The following is a 24,240-nucleotide window of genomic DNA, read 5'->3' as shown; positions in this document are numbered from 1 at the left end:
TCACAGAAGAAATAAGAATTTTTTGTTGTTGTTGTTTATGCCCCTTCAGGGACTCTATTTATTTATTTATTTATTTATTTATTTATTTATTTATTTATTTATTTGCTCTGTTACTTGGGTTGTCCTAATGAATTTTGACAGGGGGCCCATTTACTTTGGATTGCCCTTTAAGGAAGTCCTTGGTTGATTATTGTATTTACTCTTTTGGACCCTTTATTATATTTTACCTTTACATTCAATAAATCCTCTTCAATAGAGATTTCTGGTGGCCTTGCTCTATGTGAACCAGGGGTTGATGGTAATCCTGTCCCTTGTGGGGGATTCTCAGTGTGTTACAGAATCTGTTTTGTCTGAACTTTGGGATTAAGGCGCATTTTGGCCCAGTGTCAGCTGAAGCCAGCCACTCAAGTGGAAGCTGGGCTTCTTTTTGGCGGACCTCCTCTGGTCAGGCTGGTGGAATTCAGTCCAGCTTCCTTGGCCGTTTTTGAAAGTCTCAAACCATTTTTTGGCCTCTCATGAGATTAAGTCACAACACATTGAGATAAAGTCTACACAATAAAGAATACTAATCTGAGAAAGTAGGGTCACAGAGGACTCAATGAAGATTAAACAGGTTCCAAGGCCAGAAGACCACTCAGCCACCACTGGGCATTCTATCTCACTTAAATGTGCTTCAGTCCTTCCTCGCTGTTTCCAGGCTTCATTTGAGAGGATTTGACGCAGAGGATCTCATGGGCAGCTGAGGCACCCGCCTTCATTCCAGCATCCCAGGCGGCTGTGCGGGACTTTGATCTGATGGAAGAACCGAAAAAGAAAGAAGAGAAAAGTAGAGATCAGTAAAGATTATAAATCCCTGATGAATAGATAGATAGATAGATAGATAGATAGATAGATAGATAGATAGATAGATAGATAGATAGATAGATAGATAGATAGATAGATAGATAGATAGATACTTTATTAATCCCAAAGGGAAATTCACATAATCCAGCAGCAGTATACTGATACAAAGAAACAATATTAAATTAAATAGTAATAAAAAGGAAAAGAATTAAAATAAAATTAATGTTCGCATAATATGATATGTCTATGCCTGTATAGGCTATTAAGTTAACGGAGTTACGAAAAAGCCAAATTAAAATGTAGGCTTTGCAGATTCATCGCTTTGCTAAGACGTCTTTAATGGAGGGCAAACAGGACCCAATGCTGTTTTCTGCTGTGTTCACTCTCTGTTCCCAAACCAGACAGTGATGCAGCTGGTCAGAACGCTCTCGTTCTAGTATAATATCTCTAGGAAATCTTTCTATAATTTTGCATTTTCACGAAGCAGATCCCAGGCACACATTTTCAAGGAAAAATGGTGGCTTTTATGATGTGTAACGTGGAGGTCTGCTTCCTCTCTCTTTGCATTTCTTGGGAGCAAACGGAAATTGCGTTACTTCTTTTGAAGATTTTATAGCCTCCCATTGTTTCAGTTTAATAGGCTTTGATTAAGTTTGGAGATTTGAGTTTGGGGTCCTCCCGCTGTGGAGTTTGCATGTTCTCCCTGTGTCTGCATGGGTTTCCTCCAGTTAGGTGGATTGGCGATCCTAAATTGTCCTTAGTGTGTGTGCCTGGTGTGTGTGTGTGTGTGTGTGTGTGTGTGTGTGTGTGTGCCCTGCGGTGGGCTGGGATTGGTTCCAGCAGACACCCGTGACCCTGTAGTTAGGATATAGCGGGTTGGATAATGGATGGATGGATTTGAGTTTGAGTTTTGTCTTCCAAAATGTTTGTCTTTACATTTCTAGCAACCTTTACTTTGCCAATTGTAGAATTTTATTCTATTTTGTTCCTGTATATAATTTTACATTTTTTACAATTACAATTATTGTATTGGTTATCTGCCTGTTGTCATTGTAATTAATGCTGAAAGGTTTTAGCCCCATGTACTGTGGACACAGGCAGGAACCCAGCCTCTGAGGCTCTGAGTTTTTCATATTTGGCTGAGTGCCTATATAAGATGGTGGCTTCCAGCTTTTGGCATTCTATAGTATATTATATTTATATAATTTATATTTATTTATATTTATATTATAATTATATTTGAATACTAACCCTCACCTATTCTGTTTCTTTTCTAGGTACCCAAATGTGGCAATTGGTGCCATGGCCCACCTGTCAAGTTGTTTGCCTGCCTATAGTAAAGTCATCCCTGATGGAGGATCACAGGAATCATGAGAAAGAGGGGTCCTTTCATCTGAGCAACGTTTCAGCCGTGGCCTGGCCAAATGGGGAGGCAGCTAGATGGATGAGGTCTCCAGGACTCTAAAAATATCCAAACCTAATTATGTCATATCATCTACTGTTAAACCGTACTTCTAAAATTTTTATTATTATGCTGTCTTAAGGAATTGTTCTGTTGTGTATATTGTATTGTATTGACCCCCTACTTTTGACACCCACTGCATGCCCAACCTACCTGGAAAGGGGTCTCTCTTTGAACTGCCTGTCCCGAGGTTTCTTCCATTTTTCCCTACAAGGTTTTATTGGGAGTTTTTCCTTGTCTTCTCAGAGAGTCAAGGCTGGGGGGCTGTCAAGAGGCAGGGCCTGTTAAAGCCCATTGTGGCACTTCCTGTATGATTTTGGGCTATACAAAAATAAACTGTATTGTATTGTATTGTATAGTAATGGGATATTTCTGGACAGATAAAATATTTGTGTTGGCAAATCTAGGGTTGGGGTCATTCACTAGTACCCCATATCTCAACTATCATGTCGACAATCAGTGTGACCAAAAGGTAAAGGAATTCATGAACCTCCTGGATTCTTTTGATTTGAAGCAGCTCGTAAATCAGCCTACACATAAAGCAGGTCGTACGTTAGACTTAGTGATTACTAAAGGACTTAAAGTTGATATAAAGCAGGTCACTGATATCGGTCTATCAGACCATTTCCTTCTACTATTTAATATAGAAATAAAGATAAAAAGCGCTCATGAGAAGCATTTTGTTAAAAAACGCTTCTTTGACTCATCAGCAGCTTTAAAGCTTACAACTATTCTAAGCAATCAGTCCGTTTATAATGCCAGCTATAATAGCGAGAATAATGTAAATAGTAAAGTGGAAAACTTTAATTCTAAAGTAAGAACTGCTGTTGACATAGTTGCACCTGCAAAGACAGTTAAAAAATCCTCTAGTACTGTTATTCCATGGAAGACCCAAAGAGTGTCTGATTTAAAAAGAACTTGTCGTAGAGCTGAGCGTCAATGGAGGAAAACTAAACTAACTATCCACTATGAAATATTAAAAGTTAAAATAACAGAATACAATAACACTGTCCGCCTTGAGAGGCGCTGCTATTTCTCTAATATTATAAATAACAATGCTAGTAATCCCAGAGTCTTATTTTCAACAATTGATCGTCTGTTAAACCCAGGTAACACAAAGGAATGCCCCAGAATACTTCCAGTGAAACCTGTGAGAACATTGCTGTATTTTTCACTCAAAAAATTAATGATATTAGAGATAACATAGTATATCTCCCCAACACTGCAGAACCTCCAAAGCCCCGGTACTCCATTATAAACAAATTAAATGCTTTCACCAGGATAGATTTACCTGAATTACATAGTATAATCTCTCAACTGAAACCTCCACCTGCGTCCTTGACCCAATACCAACAAGGTTTTTCAAAGAAATATCAGACGTGCTAATTGACAATATTCTGGACATAGTAAATTCGTCATTAGATACGGGGGTCTTTCCAGACTGTCTTAAGACTGCTGTAGTTAAACCCCTTCTTAAGAAACATAATCTTGACCCCTCTGCCTTTGAAAATTTTAGACCCATTTCTAACCTGCCCTTCTTAAGTAAAATTCTAGAGAAGGCAGTCATTATGCAGTTAAATGACCACCTCAATAAACATGCTATTCTTGATACTTTCAGTCAGGCTTCAGAACAAATCACAGCACAGAAACTGCACTCGTTAAAGTAGTAAATGACTTGCGGGTAAATGCAGACAGAGGCCATTTATCTGTTCTCATCCTCTTAGATCTGAGTGCTGCATTTGACACCATTGATCACAATATTCTTAGAAATCGCCTTAGTCAATGGGTGGGCCTCTCTGGCAGTGTCTTAAATTGGTTTGAATCCTACCTGGCAGGGAGAAAATTTTTGTGAGTTGTGGTAATCAAATCTCAAAGACACATGATATCCGATATGGTGTTCCACAAGGCTCTATCCTGGGTCGCTGCTTTTCTCAATCTACATGCTTCCGTTAGGTCAGATTATCTCAGGTTACAACGTGAGCTACCACAGCTATGCTGATGACACACAGCTGTACTTATCAATAGCACCTGATGACCCGACTCTCTCGATTCACTAACACAATGTCTTACTGGTATTTCTGAATGGATGAATAGTAATTTTCTCAAACTAAATAAAGAGAAAACTGAAATTTTAGTGATTGGCAATAATGGATTCAATGAGGTTATCAGAAATAAACTTGATACATTAGGATTAAAAGTTAAGACGGAAGTAAAAATTTAGGGGTAATTGTTGACTGTAATCTGAATTTTAAATCACATATTCATCAGACCACTAGGACAGCATTTTTCACTTAAGAAACATAGCTAAAGTTAGACCTCTTATATCATTGAAAGATGCTGAGAAATTAATTCACGCTTTTGTTTTCAGTAGACTAGATTACTGTAACGCACTCCTCTCAGGACTACCCAAAAAGACATAAATCATTTGCAACGAGTGCAGAATGCAGCTGCTAGAATCCTAACTGGGAAAAGAAAATCCGAACACATTTCTCCAGTTTTGATGTCACTACACTGGTTACCTGTGTCATTCAGGATTGACTTTAAAATACTGCTTATGGTTTATAAAGCCTTAAATAATCTCGCTCCATCTTATATATCGGAATGCCTGACACGTTATATTCCAAATCGTAACCTTAGATCTTCAAATGAGTGTCTCCTTATAATTCCAAAAGCTAAACTTAAAAGAAGTGGTGAGGCGGGCCTTCTGCTGTTATGCATCTAAAATCTGGAATAGCCTGCCAATAGGAATTCGCCAGGCTGATACAGTAGAGCACTTTAAAACACTGCTGAAAACACATTACTTTAACATGGCCTTTTATAACTTCACTTTAACTTAATCCTGATACTCTGTATGTTCAATTCTTCATAATAACTATTCATGGTGGCTCTAAAATCCGTACTGACCCCTACTCTCTCTTCTGTTTCTTTTTCCGGTTTCTTTGTGGTGGCGGCCTGCGCCACCACCACCTACTCAAAGCATCATGATGCACCAACATTGATGGACTGAAAGCCAGAAGTCTACGTGACCATCATCATCAGGTCCTTCCATGAAAACGCTAAATACAAAGAGGACTGTTTGACTTATGTTAGGTAGATTGCCCAGAGGGACTGGGGTCTCTGGTCTGGAACCCTACAGATTTTATTTTTTCTCCAGCCTTTGGAGTTTTTTTTGTTTTTCTGTCCACCCTGGCCATCGGACCTTACTCTTATTCTATGTTAATTAATGTTGACTTATGTTTATCTTTTATTGTGTCTTCTATTTCTCTATTCATTTTGTAAAGCACTTTGAGCTACATTTTTTTTGTATGAATATGTGCTATATAAATAAATGTTGATTGATTGATTGATTGATTGAACTAATATGGATCATTCCCCGGTAATATAAACGGTAAATAACTTAAAATAACTTCCACACTCACTTTGGAACTAACAGGACTAAGGCTGGCGCAGCAGCTAGTGATATGAGTAGTGACATGGCAGCAAGCATATCGATGAGGGAAGACCATCTACTCATGGTTTCATAGCATGATGTAAGGAAAGCTCTGAGATGGATTAAAAGCATTAAGGCAGCTGATCCTGTTGGTAACCTCAGTTGCATCTGCACTGACCAGCTAGCCCATGTTCACCTCTATTTTCAACCTGTTCCTGGTCCAGTACTATGTCCCAGTCCTTCAGGAGAGATCCACTATTGTCCTTTCCCCAAAGTTGATCGATTCATATAGATTAAGATGATTACTACGCCATGGCACTGACCTCATCGGCGATGAGGTGTTCCCAGCAACTCATCAAGGACTCTTCCTCTTTCATTAAACCCTCTTCAGTTTGCATATCGACCTAATAGGTGTACGCATGATGTCAACTCTTACGTCCTTCACTCCACCCTTTTTTACCAGGATACCGACAAAGGAAACTCTGTGAGGTTGGTGTTCATAGACTATCGTTCAGCCTTCAACATCATAGCACCCATCAGGCAGACCACCAAGCCCAGAGATCTCTGCCTGATTTCTTCCACCTGTGACTTGGTCCTGAGCCTGCTGACAGACAGACCATCGGTAGTGAAGGTTGATGATATCATCTCCAGTACCCTCATCCTCAACGTCGGTATATCCTGAGCCCCCTGCTGAATCGCCTTTACACTCATTACTGTACATTAAAGTTCAGCAAAGGGATTCAGTCCTCAAAAGGTCTGGTGATCAGTGTGAACTTGATCCCCAGACACAGACCGACACCAAAGGTCTCAAGACACATGTGTTTATTCTCCCTCTTAGGTTCTGCACACAACACAATGCTTCAATCACCACCATATACAGTTCTCCTTGACTTCTTCTTCTTCTTCTTCTTCTTCTTCTTCTTCTTCTTCTTCTCTTTGTTCTACCTCCTCCACTCCACTCCTCTAAGTGTTGTCCACCTCCTCCTGCCTTCAGCTCCCGAAAGGAGTGAGGTGGCCTCCTTTATACTGCACTGGAAGTGCTCCTGGTGTCTTCCGATGGACATTCCGGGTATGACGGAAGTGCTGCATATAAACTCAGCCCCTCCTCTGGTGGCACCTCCGGGCATGGTGGAAGTGCTGCATCCCCAGACTCCGGAGCTGTCCAGGCGCCCCCTAGTGGTGGCCATGGACCCCTGCCGGGTTGAGCTTCCAAGCCCCAATGTAAACCAGGAGGACTGCCCTCTCGTGTCCCAGGAGAGGTACTGCAGTCTTCTCTTTAAAAGGGCATCCCGGCTGGGAAAGATCCCCAGCTATCCATCACATCAGGAAAGTTTCTGGGGATTCTGTACTCCAAAGCAAGGGTCCTAACATCAGAAACAGACAAAGATAAGACTCAAAACATTTAAGAAGCCCCTTCAATGTATTGTGCTTGGTGTTTTGTTTGTGCTAAGGTAAAATGGTGCCGAGAGAATCACAGTAAATAGAGAGCTGCACTGCCACACAATTCATCCCATCTGAGTACATCTCTGGGTGGGCACCCAATCAAAGTAAGATGAAAATGAGAAATGAGAAATGAGGCGTGGCCTGTTTACTCCTCTCTCTCTTGCCAAATTCTCAGCTTTTTCCTTCCAGAGACCACTCATCTATGCTGCCATTGAGAGACTCCAATAGAACTCCGAGCTGTCCCATTAAGTCAAGTCAAGTCAAGTTGGGGAGCATGCACTGGTACAGTGCGTTGCCGCACCCACCACACGATGACACAACTTGGGACCCTGGTTTGCAACCCCCCAAGCAGATATGCGGTCCAGTCCCACCTTCCGGAAATGCCCCTCTATCTGCTGCAGCCAGGTGTTACGTGGGCGACCCCTTGGCCTGGTCCAGCCACTCGAGTCTCCAACAACGAGGATCCTACGAGTCAGATCACCTTCGGGGAAACATGCCGTAACTGACGCTCCCTCACAATGCAGGTAATGTGCCTCATTCAGGACTCCATGACCAACACAAAGTCAAACCAACGGTACCCAAGGATTTTCCGGAGAGACACAGGACCCAAAGGAGTCCAGTCTTCGTCTCAGGTCACTGGATAGCGTCCATGTCTCACAAACAATCTATCATAAGAAATGATGGCGCCGATGAATGGCAGCAGTCTACAAGCCGTCCTGCATTATCTTTTTATTATTTTTTACTCTGTGTATGCTCACGACATGTTTTAGCTCTGCTGAGATATGATCGTCAAACTCTTCTTGCCTTAAGACCATCTATAGAAATTTGGAAAACTAATCACTATTCTGGGGAGCAGTCATCCAAGCTTCCACCACACCTGGCGTCTGTACCGGCCTACCTGTGACGCTCCAAACCAGTGACTGAACCGTGGCTGAATGAGACCACACGCGCTCTCAGACGCTCTTGTAGGCGGACTGAGAGAAAGTGGAAGAAGGACAATCTTCAAGTCTCACTGGACATCTTTAAAAGCAGTCTCCAGGAATATCAGGGAGCAGTTAAAACAGCGAAATCACAATACTTTTCAGAGGTTGTGGCAAATAACAGTCAAAAACCACATGTTCTTTTTAATACTCTGAATAATTTAATTAATCCTTCTGATTCTACTGTTATTGAACCTTCACCTGCACTCTGTGAGCAATTTCTTAACTTTTTTAAAGAAAAAATTGCAAATATCAGATGTGTACCATCTACCTCGGGTTTAGACCCCTCCACTTCGTATACATGCCAAGCTGTCTTCCATCAGTTTGAACTAGTCTCTCTCTCCACCTTAAGTGAAATAGTTAAGCATCTGCAGCCATCCTGTTGTCCTCTTGACACTATTCCACCACGTCTTTGTAAGGATGTGTTTAGTTCCATCGGGCCACATGTTGTTGACCTAATTAATTCATCTTTGATGTCTGGCTGTGTTCCAGCTGCATTTAACACTAGAATTACCAGAGCCTACGAAAAAACTCGTAATTCCGACCCACCTTAAACTGCTTCTTAAATCCCTTCACACCTCTCCATCAGCGTCCTTTGTTCTCTAAATGTGCTGATAAAGAGAAGCTAGGAGCAGCCGGCTATTCCATCCCCCCACCAATTTAGAACGTGCACGAACTTCTCTCAGCTCATGCCTTGATTGAGTATCTGGGAGTGAAGTGGAGTTTTAGAGTGGAAATAATAGATCGTTGTTTGGAACACACGCATTTCATGTCTGTTCCGTTTCCACAGTAATCTGTGTCAACACATTGTTAAAACAGAAACGTTTTTTATATTCTAGTAGTAGATGACAAAATGTAGGCATAAACTATATAATGTATGAAGCCTGAAGTCCAAATAGCAAAGAAACATTTTCACAAGAATAACACAATTGCGCTTTTATTCAAAAATATAACTGCAGAAACAAAAAGCCGCCTTAACATGCGACATTGACACCAGTTTACTGTAACTGACTCTGTGGTTCAATAGATTCAGCCCCCGCTTGGGAATCAAGGGGTCATGGGTTCGATCCTGCGCCCCTCCGTTTTGAGAAGTAAACTGCTCTTAGTCTTACTGTTTTAGAATAAAAGCATACATTTGATTTCAGTCTGTAACAGCCGGTGCAATTTCTGCAGTTATATTTTTGAATAAAAGCGCAATTGTGTTATTCTTGTGAAAATGTTTCTTTGCTATTTGGACTTCAGGCTTCATACATTATATAGTTTATGCCTACATTTTGTCATCTACTACTAGAATATAAAAAACGTTTCTGTTTTAACAATGTGTTGAAACAGATTACTGTAGAAACGGAACAGACATGAAATGCGTGTGTTCCAAATAACGATCTATTATTTCCACTCTAAAACTCCACTTCACTCCCAGATACTCAATCAAGGCGTGAGCTGAGAGAAGTTCGTGCACGTTCTAAATTGGTGTGGGGATGGAATAGCCGGCTGCTCCAAGCTTCTCTTTATCAGCACATTTAGAAAACAAAGGGCGCTGGCGGAGAGGTGTGAAGGGATTTAAGAAGCAGTTTAAGGTGGGACGGAATTACGAGTTTTTTCGTAGGCTCTGGTAATTCTAGTGTTAAACATGCTGAAGTACAACCGCTGATCAAAAAGAGCAACCTGGATCACTCAGTTCTCTCCAACTTTAGGCCTATTTCTAAACTCCCTTTTTTATCAAAAGTCTTAGAAAAGGTTGTTTATAACCAGTCACAGGCTTAACTTGATTCAAATGGGATCTCTGAAAAATTTCATCCATCCAATCCCAGCCAACACAGAGCACAAGGCAGGAACCAAACCACAGCACTAAAACTGCCCTCCTAAGAGTGCTTAACGATTTACTTTTAGCTGCTGACTCTGGTAATTCTGCCATTCTGGTTCTATTGGATCTGACTGCAGCGTTTGATACAGTAGACCATAGTATCCTGCTATCACGTCTTGAGATATGTGTTGGAATCAAAGGTTCTGTTCTTAAATGGTTCCAATCTTACTTGTCAGGCAGGAGTTTCTCAGTCCATTTAGGGAAGTATTCATCTTCAGTGTCTTCTCTTGGCTGTGGGATACCCCAAGGTTCCATTTTAGGGCCAATCCTCTTTTCATTGTACATGCTTCCATTGGGGTCTATTTTTAGAAAGCACAAAATCGCTTTCCACTGCTTTGCTGATGATCTTCAAATTTATCTATCTATTCCATCAAATAGTCACCCAGCTATTCAGACCTTGTTGAACTGTCTCCGAGATGTTTAAACATGGATCGAGATAAACTTTCTCAGTCTGAACAAAAGCAAAACTGAAATTATTGCTTTTGGAAAGTCCAATGTCCTCGTAGAGGGTGCATACCTATAAATATCTGGGAGTGCAGCTGGATGACAAATTGGACTGGACTGCCAATACTGATGCTCTATGTAAGAAAGCTCAGAGCAGAATATACTTTCTGAGAAGGTTGGCATCCTTCAACATCTGCAGTAAGATGCTGCAGATGTTCTACCAGACGGTTGTGGCGAGTGCCCTCTTCTACGCGGTGGTGTGCTGGGGTGGCAGCATAAAGATGAAAGACGCCTCACGCCTGGACAAACTTGTTAAGAAGGCAGGCTCCATTGTAGGATTAAAGTTGGACAGTTTGACATCCGTGGCAGAGCGACGGGCGCTGAGCAGACTCCTGTCAATCATGAAGAATCCACTGCATCCACTGAACGGTGTCATCTCCAGACAGAGGAGTAGCTTCAGTGACAGACTTTTGTCACCGTCCTGTTCCACTGACAGACTAAAGAGATCGTTCCTCCCCCACACTATGAGACTCTTCAATTCCACCCGGGGGAGTAAATGCGAACATTAATTTTTATTTTAATTCTTTTCATTTTTATTATTCTTTAATTTCATATTGTTTTTTTGTATCAGTATACTGCTGCTGGATTATGTGAATTTCCCCTTGGGATTAATAAAGTATCTATCTATCTATCTATCTATCTATCTATCTATCTATCTATCTATCTATCTATCTATCTATCTATCTATCTATCTATCTATCTATCTATCTATCTATCTAACAGTTTGAGACAGTAATACATGCTTTCGTTACATCACGCCTTGACTACTGTAACTCATTATACATAGGGCTCAGTCAGGCACAAATTCAGGGGAAGAAAAAGCGTGACCATATAACACCTATACTGGCCTCCCTTCACTGGCTTCCTGTTCATTTCAGGATCCAGTTTAAAATATTACTGCTTGTTTTTAAAAGCTTAAACGATTTGGCACCTGCCTACTTGTCGGAGCTTCTTCTTCTGTATTCTCCTGTCAGAACTTTGCGATCCTCTGATCTTCAGTTACTCCATATCCCCAGAATAAAGCTTAAAACCAGAGGAGGCAGAGCATTTTCGGTAATAGCCCCCAGTTTGTGGAACAGCCTCCCCTTGCAGTTGAGAGCAGCCCAGAATCTTAATCATTTTAAAACATCTGTTTTCATGTGCATTTAATTCCTCTTGATTTTATGAAGTTGGTTTCATCTTATTTATTATTATTATTATTATTATTATTATTATTATTATTATTATTATTATTTTGTTTTGATCTTATTGATTGGTTTAGTATAGTAGTGTGCAATGTATATTGAGTATATATATGCTGTGTAGTACCTTTTTGTCTTTTAGTTGTACAGCACTTTGGTCAATGAAAGTTGTTTAAAGGTGCTTGATAAATAAATAAATAAATAAATAAATAAATAAAATAAATAAACAAACATGGGGCACAAGGACTCTAAAGACTGGACCTTTGTCCTTTTGCGTAGATATCAGGAGTGCCACACACACCCCTATCCAGTGACCTCATGACCCTCCCATGCTCTCCCAATCCGTCTACTGACTTCATAGGAAGAGTCACCAGAGACACGAATGTCACTGCTGAGGTCCGTAAACCTCTCGACGAGGTCGACACTCTCTCCACCGAGACACACACTGCTGATGGTCATGCCCAAGAGGTCATTAAAGGCCTGGCTGTTGGTTTTTTGTCCAGGACACTTGCAAGCCCAGACACTCAGACTCCTCGCTCAGTCTCTCAAGAGCCCCGATCAGAGCTTCCATTGACTCCACGAAGATCACAGCTCCGTCAGCAAGTCAAGATCCGTGAATCTCTCTTCACCAATAGATGCCCCATAGCCACTGAACCCCACAACCCTGCCCAACACCCAGTCCATGGTATCAGTGAACAGAGTTCACTGGAGCAGAACACACCACTGACGAACCCCAGAATCAGCTGAGTGGTTCTGCCTCCAGTTTGCACAGCAGTCACAGTACCAGTTTACAGGCTGGCCAGGATATCCAGCAACCTCGAGGGGATTCTGCGAACCCTCAGGATGTCCCACAGGGCAGCTTGATCAACTGAGTCGAACGCTTTACGAAAATCGACAAAGGCTGCAAAGAAACTACTTCGGACCGAATGGGACACTTAGTAATTAGCAATAAGAACAGTCTCCATCCACTTCTCCTATTAAAGTTTCTCTCGGGCTGGGGTCCATTACCTCCATTAACATTATGGTTATGCAATAAGAAGCCAGTTCTTCTCCACACAATATCCCGTTCTTCTCAGATAATTTTCCTTCACAAACTCAAGCCCTCACGCTAACTCAAGTTCCAACACCCTTGTGAAATATGGTGCTGGTAAGCTTAATCTCCAGTGACAATCTGGAAGAAGTGGAGGTGCTGCCACAGTGCTGTCCTGAAGGTTTCACACTAACCTGTATTTAGGCCCTTTGCCCTTTTCATCTCCAAGTCATGAAGTCCTATCTCCATTTGGTAAACACCTCGATTTTCTAGGTGTTTCACACCAATAATAAATTCACCCACTAGTTAGCAGCAGCAGCAAGCCATTTCTAGCACAGAACCTATCACAAAACGTTAATGGGGCCGATCTTCATATGGAAGGGAATCGGCAGCACAAGCAGGAGTTGCGATTTGTTTGGATGCCTGATGAGGATTTGAGTGAGCGAAGGAAAATTAACTGAGAACAACGGTATATTGTGGGGGAGAAGAAGAGGCCTCTTATTAAATAGCCATATTGTAAAGAATGGAGGTAGTGGACCCCAGCCCGAAAGAAATCTTAATGGGAGAAGTGGATGGCAAGTGTTCCTATTGCTAATTACTAAGTGTCCCATTCGGTCCGAGTTAATGGGACAGTTCAGAGTTCTATTCGAGTCTCTCAATGGCAGCACAGATGAGTGGTCTCTGGAAGGAAACAGCTGAGAATGAGGAAGAGAAAGGGGGGTAAACCAGCTGTGCCTCATTTCTCGTTATTGTGTAACTTTTACTGGGCGCCCACCCAGAGATGTACTCAGAATGGATGAATCGGGTGGCAACACAGCACTCTATTTACTGTGATTCTCTAGGCACCATTTTACCTTAGCAAAAAAAAAACAAGCACAATACATTGAGGGGGCTTCTTTGTTTTGAGTCTTATCTTTGCCTCTTTCTCATGTTTGGACCCCAGCTTTGGAGTTCAGCAATCACCAGAAACTTTCCTGATCATCAAGCCTTTTGAGGACAGAAATCCTATTTCTTTGTGCGCATAAGAAACAATGAAATATGACAGGATGGTGTTAACTGTGAAAGGCACTATATACAAGTAACTTGTGGATCATGGGTTTGCTTTTTAAAGATCAACTCAAACTCCAAAGGAGCCTGCAGATGTTTCTTACTTAAAGGAAGGATGGAAGTCCAGTGATGGTGCATTTCAGGTGGTGCAAGGAGTGAAGCAACTTTCATGACACGGACTAAAGATGGACTTGTCACCTCTTACTAAAAGCGGACACCAATTTGGTCTTCAGAAGAAGAAGAAAAGGTCCAGAAGTAGAAGACCTTCATCATTCCCGGCCTACACACATTTTTGAATTTTAAAAGCCAGTGCCTCATTGTGGAAGGACACACTTGTGAATGCTTGCTTCTTGAGTTTGGGGTCTGGCTGTCTGGGGTGATGCTTGTTTCTGAGGCTGACTATTGAAGTCCATTTTCATTTATTCGGAAGTCTGTCCACCCATTTTCACCATTTTGTGTTGCTGTATCACAACACCAGCGGCTTCAGCCCCCTATCATGTACCCATTGCCATTAACCATCTTCTCCATTGATGCCCTCACCATTCACTTTAGGTTTGACTGCCCTCTGGTGGCAGGTTTTTACTTATAATAACCAAATAAATACCACTTTGGGATGTAGGAGGAGAGAGAGAGAGAACTGGAAAACCCTATAAGAAGATTAGAGGAATTTCAAGAAGAATTGTCCATTCAGGCCAACAACCTCAATAGTCCAAGTCACCTACCCACTCGACAGTGGTATCAAGACAAATTATGAGGGTCCCCAAAGTCCTACTGTCTGCCACACTACGTACATGTGTCTATAGTTCTGAAGACATTTGTGCAAAATTTGGCCTTCATGAGTTTCAGTCTGTTCTTTTTGAAGAAGAGTTGAGATCCACTGTACTAATTCTCTTTATAACTTTACAAACTATTATATCTTCATCTCCATTTGCTTAAAGGAAAACTCCACCCAAAAATTTTTTTTATACCTTACTGAACCCATGTAGCTGGCACTGATAGCCAAAATAAATTATAATATAATGCTATTGTGGAGAACGGACGTAGCAAAGTTTCTAATAGAACAAGACCCAAAGGTAACCAACGCTGGACAAATAAAACAAAATGAGGCTGTCATGGTGCTAGATGGCTAGGTGAGAGCCCAAGATGGTGGGACTGGGGATATTAGTTTACCCTTCTGTGTAACGGAAAGTTTAGTTCTTACCGTAATGAAAGGAGGAGGGGTGGTACGGCCTGGGAACTCGGCTGGATAGCTCCACGGGAGCAATGTGGGGTGCCAGCATGTGAGGCTGGACAGCGGCTAGGGAGTGGCCCGTGGGTGAACATGGCGGACGAGCATGTGCCTATCTGGTGGTGCTTCATCACTGGCAGAAGAAGGTTGGCGTGCTGGTTAGTGCAAAGCCATGCGAGGACCCGGAAATTTTAAGAGAGGGTTCACCTGAGTGGGGATCAAGAAAGGAGAGTGGACTGTGGATCCGTTCAGCATGAGGGCATGTGTGCAAGTGTGTGAATTAGATACCCAATTGAAATTGTGTGACAGGAATGAACGGCAGACATTATAATGGTTTGGGGCAGCCACCCGTAGGCTGTGGCTGCAAAAGGTTGAGAGTAAGAACAAAGTTGTTCACAAGACTGAGTCCAAAACAGAACTGATCAACTGGACGCAAGATGGCCCATAGAGAAAGTGACGTCATAGGGACGGGGAGTGACGGCATCCAAGGCACCAGAACCGGAAGTGACATCATCGGGACCAGAAGTGACACCATCAAGGGCACCAAAACCTGACGAGATTTCCCAGGAATGGTCTGCAAGGAACTGAGAAAGACAGTCAGCACACCTCTTCACCCGCTGGTCTGTTGTGGTAATACGATTACTCAGGCCCTTTAGCTGCTTCCTACTCGCAGATGTGTGACAATAGTCCACTTCAGGGCTCATCTAATGGTAATTCCACCTTGAGTTGAAGGTTGCCACTATGTCCTAATGCCTCTCCTCCCTTTACTGCTGAACGCCTGATGACCAGCAACAGGAAGATCACTAACACCACTTCGATGAATCCTGCCTCCTGATCCCGTCTCTTGCATCTTGCCCACCACAGTCTTGCCTCAATCTAATCATAGACTTGCATGTGGAAAGTCATTATCCAAATGTGTTTATTATTTTGTTTTTATTTATATGGTGTCTGCCTGATGATGCCCCAAACATTTATGCTTTGTTTGTTCTTAATTTACAATATAGATTTACAATTGGTTTGAATCCTACCTGACAGGTAGAAAATTCTTTGTGATTTGTGGTAATTGTACTTCAAAGACACATGATATCCGATATGGTGGTCCGCAAGGCTCTATCCTGGGTCCGCTGCTCTTTTCAATCTACATGCTTCCGTTAGGTCAGATAATCTCGGGGCACAACGTGAGCTACCACAGCTATACTGATGACACACAGCTGTACTTATCAATAGCGCCTGATGACCCCGACTCTCTTGATGCACTGGCACAATGTCTTACTTGTGTTTCTAATTGGATGAATAGTAATTTTCTCAAGCTAAATAAAGAGAAAACTGAAATTTTAGCGATTGGCAAAAATGGATATAATGAGGTTATTAGAAATAAACTTGATGCATTAGGATTAAAAGTCAAGACGGGGGTAAAGAATTTTGGGTTAATTATTAACTCTGACCTGAATTTTAAATCGCATATTAATCAGATTACTAGGACAGCATTTTGTCACTTAAGAAATTTAGACCGTTTATATCATTACAAGATGCTGAGAAATTAGTTGACACTTTTGTTTTCAGTCCACTAGATTACTGTAACGCACTCGCTCCTCTCAGGACCACCCAAAAAAGACATCAATCGTTTACAACGAGTGCAGAATGGAGCTGCTAGAACCCTAACTAGGAAAAGAAAATCTGAGCACATCACCCCAGTCCTAGCGTCACTACACTGGTTACCTGTGCCATTTAGAATTGACTTTAAAATACGGCTTATGGTTTACAAAGCCTTAAATAATCTGCTCCATCTTACATCTCAGAATGTCTTACAGCTTACACTCCAAATAGTAACCTTAGATCTTCAAATGAGGGTCTGCTTAGAATTACAAGAGTTAAACTTAAAAGAAGTGGTGAGGCGGGCGGCCTTCTGCTGCTATGCACCTCAAATCTGAAATAGCTGACTGATAGGAATTTGCCAGGTTAATAAGGTGGAGTACTTTAAAAAAACTACTAAAAACTCACTACTGTTACATGGCTTTCTCATAACTTCATTTTAATTTAATTTTGATGCTTTGCAAATTCAATTCATTATCATTACTATTCATGGTGGCTCCACAGTCCGTACTAACCCCTACTCTCTCTTCTGTTCTTTTTCCGGTTTTCTGTGGTGTTGATCTGCACCACCACCAGCTGATCAAAGCACCGTGATGTCCCTACATTGATGGATTAAAGGCTAGAAGTCCACGTGACCGTCATCATCAAGTCCTTCCATGAGAATCCTGAATACAATGAGGACTGTTTCATTTATGGGAGGTAGAATGCCTAGAGGAGGCTGGCTGGGTGGTCTTGTGGCATCAGAAGCCCTGCAGATTTTATTTTTTTCTCCAGCCACCTGTAAAGAATCTCAAAATGATCATCTCCTTAGAGTCCATCCATCCATCCTGCTATATCCTAACTACAGGGTCACGGGGGTCTGCTGGAGCCAATCCCAGCCAACACAGGGCGCAAGGCAGGAAACAAAACCCGGGCAGGGCACCAACCCACCACAGGGCACACACACACCCACTAGGGACAATTTAGGATCGCCAATGCGCTTAACCTGCATGTCTGTGGACTGTGTGAGGAAACCCACGCAGACATGGGGAGAACATGCAAACTCCACGCAGGGAGGACCTTGGAAGCGAACCCGGGTCTCCTAACTGTGAGGCACAAGTGCTACCCACTGCGCCACTGTGCCGCCCATAATAAAATATACATCTATGGTATAACATTAGGGGCGGCACTGTGGCGCAGTGGTAGCGCTGCTGCCTCGCAGTAAGGAGACCCAGGTTCACTTCCCGGGTCCTCCCTGAGTTTGCATGTTCTCCCCGTGTCTGCATGGGTTTCCTCCGAACGCTCCGGTTTCCTCCCACAATCCAAAGACATGCAGGTTAGGCGGATTGGCGATTCTAAATTGGCCCTAGTGTGTGCTTGGTGTGTGGGTGTGTTTGTGTGTGTCCTGCGGTGGGTTGGCACCCTGCACCCTTGTGCCCTGTGTTGGCTGGGTTTGGCTCCAGCAGACCCCCGTGACCCTGTATTCGGATTCAGCGGGTTAGAGAATGGATGGATGGATGGTATAACATTAATTAAAAATGAACAAAATGGTATTAGTGGGCTCCTTTCAAATAAAATGATAGGGGGGCACAATTAAAACTGTTATGAAAACTCGGGTCGCAAATACTTAAAGGTTGAGAAACGCTGATTAAAGATATGAAGAGGTAGGGGAAGTGATCGCACAGGTGGTACGGTGGTACGCATGCGCTGCTCGGCCACCCTATGGCACACTGCCAAGAGGTGATTCTACAATAAAATAAAATAAAAATAAAAAGAGTAATAAAAATCATCACCACAAAGGTGGATAGTAGAGGTCACATAACGTATGTGTACCAAATATCAGGTCAATAGGTGAAACGGTTTGCGAGCTACAGGTGACTTAAAGTACTGAACAGACAAGTAAACAGCCACGGTAGAGTATTATATAAGAAGATAAGGTTGAGCAACACGTGGCAAGGACAGGAGTTTGAATGGACAGTCAGTGTGGGCTCAGAAGAGGGAGGTCGTGTTTTACTAACATGCTGGAATTCTATGAGGAGGCAACAAAAGGATACGATCAAAATGGAGCAGATGAGATTATTCATCTGGACTTTGAGAAAGCATTTGATGAGTTGCCACATGAGAGGTTGGGCATCAAATTAAAAGAAGTGCCAGTTCAGGGTAATGTTTTTAGATGGGTGCAGAATTGGCTCAGACACAGGAAGCAGAGGGTGATGGTGCAAGGAACCTCATCAGAACTGGCCGATGTTAAGAGTGGTGACCAGCAGGGGGCAGGGCTGGGGCCGCTACTATTTTTAATAAATATAAATCATTTAGATAGGAATATCAGTAATAAGCTGGTCAAGTTTGAAGACGATACCAAGACAGGTGGATTAGCAGTTAATTTGGAATCCGTTATATCATCACAGAAGGACTTGGATAGCAGACAGAATTGGGCAGATTTGTGGCAGATGAAAGTTAATATCAGTAAATGTAAAGAATTACACATAGGAAGTAAAAATGTTAAGTTTGAATATACAATGGGCGGTCAGAAAATCGAGAATCCACTCTGAGCTATCGACTTCCTGACAATCCATTAAGAAGGCTAACAGAATGTCAGGTTATATAGCGCCTTGACGTGTGGAGTACAAGTCACAGGAGGTTCTGCTCAGGCTTTATAACTCACTGGTGAGGCCTCATCTGGAGTCCTGGGTGCAGTTTTGGTCTCCTGGCTACAAAAAGGGCAACAGGGGTTGAATTATAAGGAAAGATTAAAAGAGCTGAGCCTTTACAGTTTAAGCAAAAGAAGATTAAGAGGAGACCTGATTGAAGTGTTTAAAATAATGTAGGGAATTAGTCCAGTGGATCAAGACGGTGACTTTAAAATGAGTTCATCAAGAACACGGGGACACAGTTGGAAACTTGTGAAAGGTAAATTTCACGCAAACATTAGTACGTTTTTCTTTACACAAAGACACTTGGAATAAGAGACCAAGTAGTGTGGTAGACAGGAAGACTTTAGGGACTTTCAAAACTCCACTTGATGTTTTTCTGGAATAAATAAGTGGACAGGACTGGCGAGCTTTGTTGGGCTGAATGGCCTGTTCTGATCCAGATTGTTGTAATGTTGTAATGTTCTAATTGACCATAAGTGGACTTCGAATGAGGTGTAGTGATGTTCAATTGATTGGGTTGCATCTGAGTCAAAGCAAAGGATCTGAACAATTGAGCCCATATGATTGTTTATAATAATAATAATAATAATAGGGCGGCATGGTGGCGCTGCTGCCTCACAGTTAGGAGACTTGGGTTCGCTTCCCAGGTCCACCCAGCGTGGAGTTTGCATGTTCTTCCCGTGTCTGTGTGGGTTTCCTCCGGGTTCTCTGGTTTCCTCCACAGTCGAAAGACATTCAGGTTAGGTGCATTGACGATTCTAAATTGTGCTTGGTGTGTGTGTGCGTGCCCTGCAGTGGGCTGGCACCCTGCTCGAGATTTGTTTCCTGCCTTGCACCCTGTGTTGGCTGGGATTGGCTCCGGCAGACCCCTGTCACCCTGTAGTTAGGATATAGCGGGTTGGATAATGGATGGATGGATAATAATAATAATAATAATAATAATTATTATTATTATTATTATTATTATTACATATGCAAATATTTCAGAACTCCTGTTTTTCTTTGTCATTTCTGTCTGTTGCTTGATGAGGGGCAAAATGAATTGAAAATTGAAATGATTTTAGCGCAAGGCTGCAACAGAAGAAAATGTGAAAAGAATGAAGGAGTCCAAAGTCTTTGTGGCTCCACCTTTTGTGCATTGACAAAAATTCAAAACTGCTTTCGTTAAAATTGAAAGGGTGGAACAGTTCATCTTGTGTGTGTGTGTGTTGGTATTTTGACCCCAAAAAAATTGCGCCATGCCTGAATGCAGTTTAAGTCTTGAAGGGGCCTTTGCACTTTTCAAGTGCATATCGTGTAAAAATATGAACGCAACATCTAAGCTTTCCTGCTCGCTACTTGTCACTCTTTCCTAACCTTTCTGGTGTTGAGTCCCACTTTTTTTCCCACGTAAGTGTCTTCGTGACCCACCTGTTGGGGTGGGGGCTTTGGGGAGTTTGTGTGCGATGTTGTCTTTATTGGTTAATCGAGCGCGATCGTCAGATTCGGGAGGGGGTCTGGCACTGCGCCACCCAGTGGTTGAGAAACTCTGTGTTATACAAAATAAACTGCTAGGGGTGGTCGCTGTTTTTTTTTATTTTTTATTATTTTTCCTTGCCATGACCCCGGAAACTGGCGGCTCAGCTCCGCTACGTGTAAAGAGGCGCATCGCAGTAGAAGACAGAGACAGCTGTCGTACTTGAGCTCAGGCCACTGGGACTGTGCGACACAAGCGCCACTTCCTCCGATCAAGACCCGACCACACGATTTTTTGATTTTTTTTTTTTCTGGAAGACAAATGGAAAATGCGAACACCGAACGGGTTAAACAAAACAAACGCGGCGGATCCCCAGTTAAGCCTTCAAAACTGCTTCGTCGGTGTGAGCGTCTTTTTATAGAAACCCCGACATTCTTCTACAAATAAAATAAATAAATTAACTGAAGGAACTGAGACTTGGCGGCGGGACAGCCTGTCGTGAGAACAGCATCTTCTCGGTGTGAAATTCTCCATTTTTAGACACGCACACTGCAGTGTAAGAGTGGAAAATGAAATGGCACCATTGAATGCGGTGTTTCTGTTTTAGTCCAGTAAAGCGCCCATTTTGACGGTTCGTGACTTTTATTACATTACATTCTGATACGTTGGTTTTATATAGCGTCTTTTACGGTCACCTTACTGCACGGTTTCAGACAAAGACGTTTCTTAGTTTTATATAGGGTGGTCCAGATCTAACTATGGAATTTTCATTACGCTATAACTTAGATAGATAGATAGATAGATAGATAGATAGATAGATAGATAGATAGATAGATAGATAGATAGATAGATAGATATTAAAGGCACTATATGATAGATAGATAGATAGATAGATAGATAGATAGATAGATAGATAGATAGATAGATAGATAGATAGATAGATAGATACTTTATTAATCTATCAATTTTCTAACCCGTTGAATCCGAACACAGGGTCTGCTGGAGCAAATCCCAGCCAACACAGGGCGCAAGGCAGGAACCAATCCCAGGCAGGGCGCAAACCCACCGCAGGACACACACACCCATACCCAAGCACACACTAGGGACAATTTAGAGCCGCCAATCCACCTAACCTGCATGTCTTTGGACTGTGGGAGGAGACACGGGGAGAACATGCAAACTCCACGCAGGGAGGACCCGGGAAGCGAACCCAGGTCTCCTAACTGCGAGCAGCAACGCTGCCCACTGCGCCACCGTGCCTCCCATTTATTAATCCCCAAGGGGAAATTCACATACTCCAGCAGTAGCATACTGGTAAAGAACAAAATTAAATAAAAGAGTGCAGGTAAAACAGACAATAACTTTGTATAATGTTAACGTTTAGAGTGGAATTGATGAGTCGCATAGTGTGGGGTCTCCTCAGTCTGTCAGTGGAGCAGGATGGTGACAGCAGTCTGTATCTGAAGCTGCTCCTCTGTCTGGAGATGATCCTGTTCAGTGGATGCAGAAGATTCTCCATGATTGACAGGAGTCTGCTCAGTGCCCGTCGCTCTGCCACGGATGTCAAACTGTCCAGCTTTATTCCTACAATAGAGCCTGCCTTCCTAACAAGTTTGTCCAGGCATGAGACATCCTTCTTCTTTATGCTGCCTCCCCAGCACACCACCGGGTAGAAGACGGCGCTCACCACAACCGTCTGATAGAACATCTGCAGTATCTTATTGCAGATGTTGAAGGACGCCAGCCTTCTAATGAAGTATAGTCGGCTCTGTCCTCTCTTGCACAGGGCATCAGTATTGGCAGTCCAGTCCAGTTTATCATCCAGCTGCACTCCCAGGTGTTTATAGGTCTGCACCCTCTGCACAGTCACCTCTGATGATCATGGGGTCCATGAGAGGCCTGGTCCTCCTAAACTCCACCACCAGCTCCTTGGTCTTGCTGGTGTTCAGGTTTAGGTGGTTTGAGTCGCACCATTTAACAAAGTCCTTGATTAGGTTCCTATACTCCTCCTCCTGCCCACTCCTGATGCAGCCCACCATAGCTGTGTCATCAGCGAACTTTTGCACGTGGCAGGACTCCGAGTTGTATTGGAAGTCTGATGTATGTTGGCTGAACAGGACTCATTAAGTTTATTACACAGAAAATCACCAGAAAAATCCCGGACCATCAAGAAGTGTGCAAACTGACGACATAAAGAATCGTCTTCACGCCAAACTGGAATCTTCCCCGTATAAATCAAAGTCATCCAGACGATCTGGGTCTGCATAATTAGATCTGGACCACCTTGTTTAGCGGCTTTCACCCCCAAGTCACAGTTTCATGTGTAAACACTCACAAAGACAATCATGCACTTTACATAGCGCATTTCACACTGAAGGTCATGTCAAACATGATTCTTGATTTTATATAGTGCCTTTCACCCCAAAACAGTTTCATGTCATCCTTTATAGTGGACATCATCCCAAAGCACAGTTTTGTATGCCATCTGTCATGCCCCAAACACATTTTCTATTTATATATATATATATTTATAATATTTATATATTTCTATTAATTTTCTATTTAGTGGCTCCAAAATCCGTACTGACCCCAACTTTCTCTTCAGTTTCTTTTTCCGGTTTCTTTCTGGTGCGCCACCTCCACCACCTACTCAAAGCATCCTGATGCACCAACATTGATGGAATGAAAGCCAGAAGTCTACGTGACCATCATCATCAGGTCCTTCCATGAGAACCCTAAATACAAAGAGGACTGTTTGACTTATGTTAGGTAGATTGCCCAGAGGGGACTGGGTGGTCTCGTAGTCTGGAACCCCTACAGATTTTATGTTTTTTCTCCAGCTTTTGGAGTTTTTTTGTTTTTTCTGTCCACCCTGGCCATCGGACCTTACTTATTCTATGTTAATTAATGTTGACTTATTTTATTTTCTTACTGTGTCTTTTATTCTTCTATTCTTCATTGTGTAAAGCACTTTGAGCTACTTTTTGTATGAAAATGTGCTATAGAAATAAATGTTGATTGATTTTCTAGCATAGCAGATGTCATACTGAACCCCACACCAAAGGTGTTTCCTAGCGTTACATAGCACCTTTGATAGCAAATGCCACCCCAAATAACATTTTCATGTGCCATCTGCCACAAGGAATATCAAAGCAGGATTTTATATAGTGCTTTTCGTAATGAAAGTCATTTCAACCCACGCATCATCTTTTAAGGTGGACATCTTCTAAAAGCCCAGTTTTTATAGGATTTTACAAAGTGAATGTCACCCCCATATCTTGCAAAGATGTTTCTTATTGTGGGTGGCACAATGGATGGATGGACCCCCCTAACCAGAACTGATGTAGAAGCACCAAATAAATGGACAGGCGTCCCGACAGGACATGGGCTTAATATTTTTCCTAGCCATGAGAAAAGAAGAAGAAGAAGAAGAAGAAGAAGAAGAAGAAGAAGAAGAAGAAGAAGAAGAAGAAGAAGAAAGGGAAGGACCGTTACGATACTCAGAGCAGTCCTTCAGTGCTTTACGGTATCTGAATTGCGCATTGC

Source organism: Polypterus senegalus, chromosome 14 (genome assembly GCF_016835505.1).
Source record: "Polypterus senegalus isolate Bchr_013 chromosome 14, ASM1683550v1, whole genome shotgun sequence".
Taxonomy (NCBI): Eukaryota; Metazoa; Chordata; class Cladistia; order Polypteriformes; family Polypteridae; genus Polypterus; species Polypterus senegalus.
The sequence above is the reverse complement of the archived record's forward strand: the minus strand, read 5'-3'. Positions refer to the sequence as shown.